Source organism: Cyprinodon tularosa, unplaced genomic scaffold, assembly GCF_016077235.1.
Source record: "Cyprinodon tularosa strain WSP-4 unplaced genomic scaffold, ASM1607723v1 ctg31, whole genome shotgun sequence".
NCBI lineage: Eukaryota > Metazoa > Chordata > Actinopteri > Cyprinodontiformes > Cyprinodontidae > Cyprinodon > Cyprinodon tularosa.
Genome location: NW_024039019.1, coordinates 2,179,826 through 2,188,221, shown reverse-complemented (window position 1 = coordinate 2,188,221; position 8,396 = coordinate 2,179,826). Strand labels below are relative to the sequence as shown.

General features: G+C 42.4%; 1 pseudogene; it reads left to right on the top strand.

The window, feature by feature from the left end:
* Positions 1 to 5,464: 5,464 nt before the first annotated feature.
* LOC119788153 lies at positions 5,465 to 8,396 on the top strand (annotated as a pseudogene).

Below are 8,396 nucleotides of genomic sequence, written 5' to 3'. Positions count from 1 at the left end.
TTCCTCAAAATTAACAATTTACACCCAACTGTATATAATCAAAGTCAGCAGTGATGCAGAAATCTATCAACAATTTTAAATGTAAATAAACATGGCATAGATGTTATTTGAAACCGTTCAATTTTAGATGATCAAATCTAATTCAGTAGAAGCTTCTATATCACATACATCATATTTTAGCAAAGCAGGAAGGCCATATGACTCTACATTAAAGAAATCCATAATTCACTATTGTTGAATCGAAAAAATCAAAATTATTGATTAACTAATTTACCATTAACCATATCCAAAAATTTACCAGGAATTAGGGTCTACTTCTGCTTCTCCCCCTGTTGATATAATAAAATTCTCATTTTGAAAACAATTTGGAATCTATGTCACTTTTATATAATAATTTGCTGAAAAACCAAAATATCATAAGATGTTCCACCATTTCTCCAAATCTTCCATCTAGTATTCAAACTAGACTGAGATTATGTAAATTTCAAAGTTCCATCTGTAATGTCTTCTCTTTATAACATCCCCCTGTGTTTTCTTATTTCCAAAAGAAAAACAATTTAGAGGTGGAAAAACAAAAATGGAAGAACTTACCCCCATTATGCTAAAATTTCAACATGTCCAATCAGTTACCCACAAAAAATATAAACCAAGTTTATTTAGTTAGAATTTAGGTTAGTTTGTTAGTGTTGTTAGTCAAAGTGGATAACACAGTTTCCTAATAACTACATCTATCTGCTTTAAGCCAAGGCTGAATTCTCGTTTCATATTAATTTCACTGCACAAGCAGATGATTCAGCTTTAACCAGATCGTGACAGCAAAATATGAAATCGTCATTACCTTAAAATTGTCCCTTAAAGCAGTAATAAAAACATATTTATGAAACAAAAACCTTCAGTGTCCCTAAATAGTTTAAAATAAGAAAAATATCACACAGCTACACACTAAACTGAGGTCATATTTACACAGAGCATCCTAAAACCCATCAAAGGCCATCAGCCTACACATTCACTCTCATTCACACTCAAGCAGACTCATCAACACCCCAGTGTAAGAAAGATGCAGGATGTTACCCCAGATTTCAAACCAAAATTCGTCCTGTGAAAGTCTTAAACACAATTATTATAACACCATGGTTGAAAAAAAAAAAATCATCCAATAGGTCCAATATTGTTCAGTTTTGAGTGAACCTTTTAAAAAACTCCAAATTATACACACACCCGTATTTCATGATAGCCCACTGTTATTAGATGGCTACCTAGACCCCCTGTAGGAAAACCCAAAAACCGTTCATGTGGTCATGTAATATGCGAAATGGGCTGCACACGAAGATCGTCCTACAAGAAACAAAGTCATTCATTAGTGTTTCAACATGTCCCACATTAACAGTGTAGAAAACACTGTTAAGCAGAAAAACATCCATATGTTCTCCTGTTCCAAGCAGTGAGGGTGTTCCCTCCTGTGTCAGGAAACCTAGAAATTTAAGTGATTGTCAATGTTACAGTATTATAATAAACAATTGGATCATTCCAGTGCTCAAGCCTGGAACTGATGCAACACATTTCAACCGCTGAGAAAGTAAAAACATCTGTAAATCTGTTATTTTGTACTTTTCATTTCAACACAAAACACAGTCCTAAAGCAATTCACATCAAAATCCAAGAACCCTGAAAGCGTGAGCTGGAAATAGCACAGAACTGAAGCACTCCCAAAATGCAAATAAGGGGGGTCAATCAGTCCCCCTGCTGTGAAACAAAACTTGCATCCAAAACGGAGACACCTCTGTCCCACAGAAGCACATTTTAACAGAAAGTTAGTAATACAACATCCAGCAAAAATATTTAACAATATTTCAGAACACAATCTTGAAACACAAATCACTTCCGCACAATCTCAGCACAATTCAGACACAGACAGACGAATAGACAGCAGCGCGTGGTGGGACATAGGCTACAGTATAACGGGGGAAGACAGACACACAGCCACAAACACAAAGAAACATACAAAACACAGAAACACAGACAACGTTGTAGTTCAGTCAAGAAAAGACAGAAAAGAAAGAAAAGAAAACGTCAGGAGCCGGCTAAAAGAATGTATGACGCATCTTTTAATTGTCCAATTTCAATTTTACAAATCCTTTTTATTCTCATTTCAACTTCTCAGTCCTACACTTCAGAGCTGGGTCAAGCTCGAGGCGAAAATAAGCCTCAATTTAGTTTATTCGATCACTCAATCCGCCCAGTGACAAAAGGTTTTTTTCTTTTTCAGCTGGGGAGAGCGATTGAACCCGTATTAAATCAAATAATTTATTTTAGTCCTTTATTTTCCACGAGTGATACAACTCGGTCCAATTAACCCGCTATTAGTCCTTTTCCATGAGTGATACAACTCGATCCAATTAACCCAAATAATTATAAGTCCACTGGAGATGAGTCGAAATCTCCGGCTGATACAAGCCAAAACTAACCAATACACAAATTTCCAAAATACTTTTTTTAGAGGCCCAGGCATTGCTCCTCAGGGTAAAAATAATAAATTAATCTTTATTAATTAATCAATTAATTAATTAATCAATCAATAAAACCTTCTTTTAAAAAACCCAGCTTAAGTCAGAGTTAACGTAAAGGCTCTGTTTGAACTAGCCACAGTTCCCTGCAATGTGTATTTATTCAAATCCTTAAACAACCGACTCTTTTAGAAGGGATTTTATCTACCTCTGCAGCATCTGAATTCTGTGAGGCCGCACACAGCAAATCAGCCCCGGTCCGACCACACGGCGCTTCAGACAACTGAAAAATAATCAGATACTGTCTTACCACACCGAAGCGTCGGGCCGAAACGGATCAATCAGGACCAAACAGCCGTCCGCCGAGACTCCAGAACCGGCACGAGCCCCCAATTTTAAAGGAAGAAAATATTCTAACATAGTTAACTTTGGAAAAAGGTTGGCTTTTGATTCTTCCCTTCCCCAGGTCCACTCGGCGAGCTGCGTGTGGTCACTATGAAAATCAGCAAGGCATGTTGACATCACAGAATTACAGAGTTTAATCCAATATAAGACAATGCATACACTTAGAAATAAGACAATGCACAAGCCTACACCAGAAACTGCAGAACAACAGAGACATACATTCCATTACCTGACATAGGAGGAAAGAAAGCAAAGACGTACAAGACATCTTTGGAGAGTTTGCAAGAGCAAAATCTGATCTGTAACTTCTATTTAGAAAGCTTTATCCTCTTGTATCTAATCCATTCAAAAAGGGCTGGCCCTCGGTCCTCCAACCAGAGCCATCTCTGACACTGAGCTTCACCTAATTTACTGCAAACATCTGGGGTCATTTGCTTCTTTGTTTTAACAAGAAAAGGCGGAAAGCTTGTCCTGGCATCTAGCATTCCTAAAGTCATAAAACACAAGATAAGCTCTCACAGACAGCTTGTGGAATGCGGGGGGCCTCACTTTTGACCTTCTGTAAACCAAGCAGAAATCTCTCCTGCAGGCTTAACTGTTATTCACCCCCCAGGAGATACTCATTCTATGGGCTGGTGGTCTAAATACTTATCCATTAGTAGTTTTAAATCATTAACACAGCCTTGTTCAAAATTAAGAAATATGTTCAAGTGAGAGTGTTTACACATGCCATAAGATTAACTGTATTAAAGTCTAAAAAATAATCATTTTTCTTTAACACCTATAATCAACACAAACAGAAAGATTTTTCAATAGGATGATCAGCAGTTATTCAAAAATAGCGGAAACATGGTAAAAAATAAAAATAAACAAAACACCTGATTTATGGTAGGACAGTAAAAAAGCATCAAAACAAGATTTATTTTTGTTGCCACGGTAACTGTTGCTACCACCTCGTATCCATGGTTGTCAAAGATGTGCTCATGACTATTGTGATGCTGAGCTATTTGTGATTCATCTAACTTTCTTCAGCTCTTAATAAAGGCATTGTTGCGGTGGCTCTCTGGCATGTTGGCTGGTGTCGTATACTACTAGTCAGAGCGTCTCTGGCTTGAACCCCAGCTGTTCTGGCCCAAAAAAATGTTAATAATAATACTATATTCTAGGCTGCTGCAGACATAATCTGTATTACTAAGAAATTCAGGAGGATCAGGTATGTATGGCTGATTCAGGGTTTGGATACATCAACACATTGGAGCCTCATTAGTGAGGATGTCCTGTTTAGTTTACTGTTTTTACATAAGTTTAAATGGAAGTCAGTTTAAAATAAAGTTGTAGTGATTGTGGCAGATTGTGAATTTTTACAGCATCCTAGTTAAAACAAAACTTTCTCTCCCCACAGCCTCATTAAAACAGATGCTCCAGTAATTTATTGATGATGCCCTAAAGCTTGTTGATGTTTAAAACATATATAACTCAGATAATAACAGATAAGATGCCAAATTCATTTATACTTCAATGCCTTTAAAGTTACAAGGCTGTCATTTATAGAACAAGCCCTCATAGTTTGATTTTTGTCCTTTCTTTTGTTACTGTTTTCTGTAAATCGTTATCTAATCAGTCAAAAAATGTTTCTTTAAAAAAAAAAAAAAACCTTTCATGCTGTCATTTGTTTGGTGACCTCAGAAAAGATTAAAGGTGCTGAATGAAGTTTTTGCGGGTTTTTCTTTTTATTTAACTTAGTTTTCTTTATTTGCAATTTTCTAATCAAAATCTCTCTTCACAGGTTTTCCCTTGTATTTTGTACGGCGGCGTTGGTATCGAAACACTTGGAAGGGATCCCTGAAGAGGACCAGAACTTAAGTGGACTGACCTAATAGATCATAAGCTATCATATGGATTGGTGTTACTGAAAAAAAAAACTTTTGGTCTAGTTGATGCATCGCATAGAGATGCCTTTAAAGTCTCGAACCTGGTTTCTTCAGAATCTCACAGAAAGTTGGAGGAAAATTTAGAAAAATATGCACACAAAAAACCATCTAATTTTTATTATTATTATTATTTTTATTTATTTTTTATTTTTGTATAATCTAATGGCGTAGGAGTTGAGCAGACGACCATGGAGGCCATGGTTATCAACATTCGTGTCCCAGCTTGTTGACCTTTTCCGAAAAACTTGTCCCCCTCTCTTTTAATCCCATTTGTTTATCAGTATACTTAAAAGAAACATGATCAAAAAAAGGCCACTAAACACTAAAAAATGTATTCTAGTTATTCTTTTTTATTATTATTTTAAAAGGAAGCAAGCAGAGCAACGCACAGAGCCAGTGCCAAGCACTGACCCTGGTGAGACGGAGGAGGAGCAGGAACCGGAGGCACCCCACAGTTTCCAGAATCTCCATGCTCGACATGCTACACCTAGCAAACCATCAGAACAGCGTCGGGTTTTATGGCCGGCTACAAACAAGGAGGCTCAGTGGCGGCAGTTTGATGAGGATGTTGATGCTACTCTAAAGGCATCTTGCAGAGGAGAAGTTGATCAGCGACTCCAGTTGATGAGCACACTAATCATCAGCATCGGTGCAGAGAGATTTGGCATAAAATTACCAAAGGCTCAGAACTTTGCTAGGCCAAACCGGCGTGAGACCAAGATCTCCCAGCTTAGGAAAGAGCTCAAAGCCCTGAATCGCCAGTATAAGAAGGCGGGTGAGGAGGAAAGACCAGCCCTGAGAGAACTCCGGGGCATCCTGAGGCAGAAACTATCTCTGCGTCGGGCTGAGTGGCACAGGCGGAGAGGCAGAGAGAGGGCTTGTAAGCCAACAGCCTTTGGTGCAAATCCGTTTGGATTTACGAAGTGGCTTTTGGGGCAGACGAGGAGTGGGACCCTACAATGCTCAGAGAATGAGATCAACCAGAGCCTTAGTGCCACATACAGCGACAGCAGGAGAGAGGAGGAACTGCCTACCTGCAGAGAGCTACCCACACCTCCGATACCATCTGTCCAGTTTAACATTAAGGAACCCACCCTGGCAGAGGTCAGGAACATCGTACGAGCTGCACGTACTATTGCAGCCTAAGGTCCAAGTGGAGTGCCCTACAAAGTCTACAAACATTGCCCGAGACTTCTGGAGAGGCTCTGGAGACTTATTAGGGTAGTATGGAGGAGGGGGAAGGTGGCCCAGCAATGGCGTCACTCAGAGGGTGTTTGGATACCAAAGGAGGAGAATGCGAGTGACATCACGCAGTTCCGCACCATCTCCCTACTCAGTGTGGAAGGCAAAATCTTCTTTAAGATTCTTGCTAACAGGTTATCTGAGTATCTCCTGAGAAATTCCTACATTGACACCTCTGTGCAGAAGGGCGGAGTTCAAGGCATGCCGGGCTGTCTGGAACATACAGGAGTGATCACCCAGCTGATACGGGAGGCGAGAGAAAACCGAGGAGACCTTGCAGTCCTTTGGCTTGACTTGGCAAATGCCTACGGATCTATTCCACAAAAGCTTGTGTCAAAAGCTCTGACAACATACCACGTTCCTGAGAAGATCACTGAACTCATATGGGACTACTACAGTGGTTTCAGTTTGAGATTCACCACTGGAACAACAACATCTGCATGGCACCGCCTAGAGAAGGGCATTATCACTGGTTGCACCATGTCAGTGGTGTTGTTTGCCCTATCTATGAACATGCTGGTCAAGGCTGCAGAAGTGGAATGTAGGGGCCCCTTGTCCAGATCTGGCATTCGCCAACCACCAATTAGGGCCTACATGGATGACCTGACTGTCACATCAACATCAGTGACAGGATGCCGGTGGCTCCTCCGTGGTCTGGAAAGGATCATGGCATGGGCAAGGATGATATTTAAGCCAGCCAAGTCCAGATCCCTTGTCCTGAGGAAGGGGAAAGTGGAGGACAAATACCGCTTCTGCGTGGATGGAGTCCCAATTCCGACAGTGTCAGAGAAGCCTGTGAAGAGCTTGGGGAAGATCTTCGATAGCACTCTGAAGGACAAAGCAGCAGTGGAGGCAGCCCAGCTAAAGCTAAAGGCATGGCTAGCAGCAGTGGACAAGTCTGGTCTCCCGGGGAAGTTTAAGGCATGGATATACCAGCACGGAATCCTGCCAAGACTTCTGTGGCCGTTACTGATTTATGAAGTTCCAGTAACCATGGTAGAGGGCTTTGAACGCAATGTCAGCCAATACCTACGCAGATGGCTGGGTCTACCAAAGAGTCTCAGCAGCATTGCCCTCTATGGGCACTCCAACAAGCTGCAGCTTCCTTTGACTGGCGTGACGGAGGAGTTTAAAGTCACCAGAGCCAGGGAGGTGTTGCTTTACAGAGACTCTGCTGACACCAGTCTCTTCTGCCGGCATCACAGTCAGAACTGGGAGGAAATGGCGAGCACAACAGGCAGTCAACCAAGCAGAAGCAAGACTGAGACATAGTGTCATAGTTGGCTCTGTGGCGGTGGGATGAGCTGGTCTAGGTAGCCTTACAAAGCTGCGCTATGACCAAGCCCGAGGACAAGTGCGTCGACAGATGATACAGGGAGAGATTCGTGCAGAGGTGGAGGAGGAACGCCAAAGTAGGATGGTGGCAATGCGCCAGCAAGGAGCCTGGACCAATTGGAACCATGCTTGCGCCCGGAAGATCACCTGGACAGAACTATGGAAGTATGAACCAGCAAGACTTAAGTTCCTGATCCAGTCAGTGTATGATGTCCTTCCAAGTCCATCTAACCTTTATACCTGGGGCCTTGCAGAAGCACCAACATGCCCACTGTGCCCGGCTCATGGTTCCCTGGAGCACATCCTGAGCTGCTGCCCTAAAGCACTGGGAGAGGGAAGGTACACGTGGCGCCATAACCAGGTGTTGAAGGCAGTAGCAGACACCATCTGCACTGGAATCCTGGAGTCAAAGCACCAGTCCCCTTTGAGGCACAATACCTTCTTTGTCAGGGCAGGGGAGAAACCTGAGAGAGCAGGTAGGGGCACATCTGGACTGCTAGCCGTGGCTCGGGATTGGCAGTTGCATGTGGACATTGGAAGGCAGCTAAAGTTCCCAGAGCACATTGTAAGGATGTTACTGAGACCAGATCTGGTCTTAACATCTGACTCAACGAAGCAAGTTGTGTTGCTGGAGCTTACAGTCCCCTGGGAAGACAGGATGGAGGAGGCTCATGAAAGGAAGAGGGCGAAGTATCTTGAGCTGATCGAGGCATGCAGATGCCGTGGATGGAGGGCCCGCTGTGAGCCAATAGAAGTGGGCTGCAGAGGCTTCCTAAGTCAGACTGTGCATCGGGCATTCAGGCTCCTTGGCATCAGAGGGTTGCTTGAGAGAAGAGCCACCAGAAACATCAGTGAGGCCGCTGAGAAAGCCTCAAGGTGGCTGTGGATCAAGAGGGGACACGCATGGAGTAGCGCGCTGCTTGAACACAAACTGGGGCCTGATCAACCCCGGTTGGGTCGCCCAGACGAGGGTGTCTGA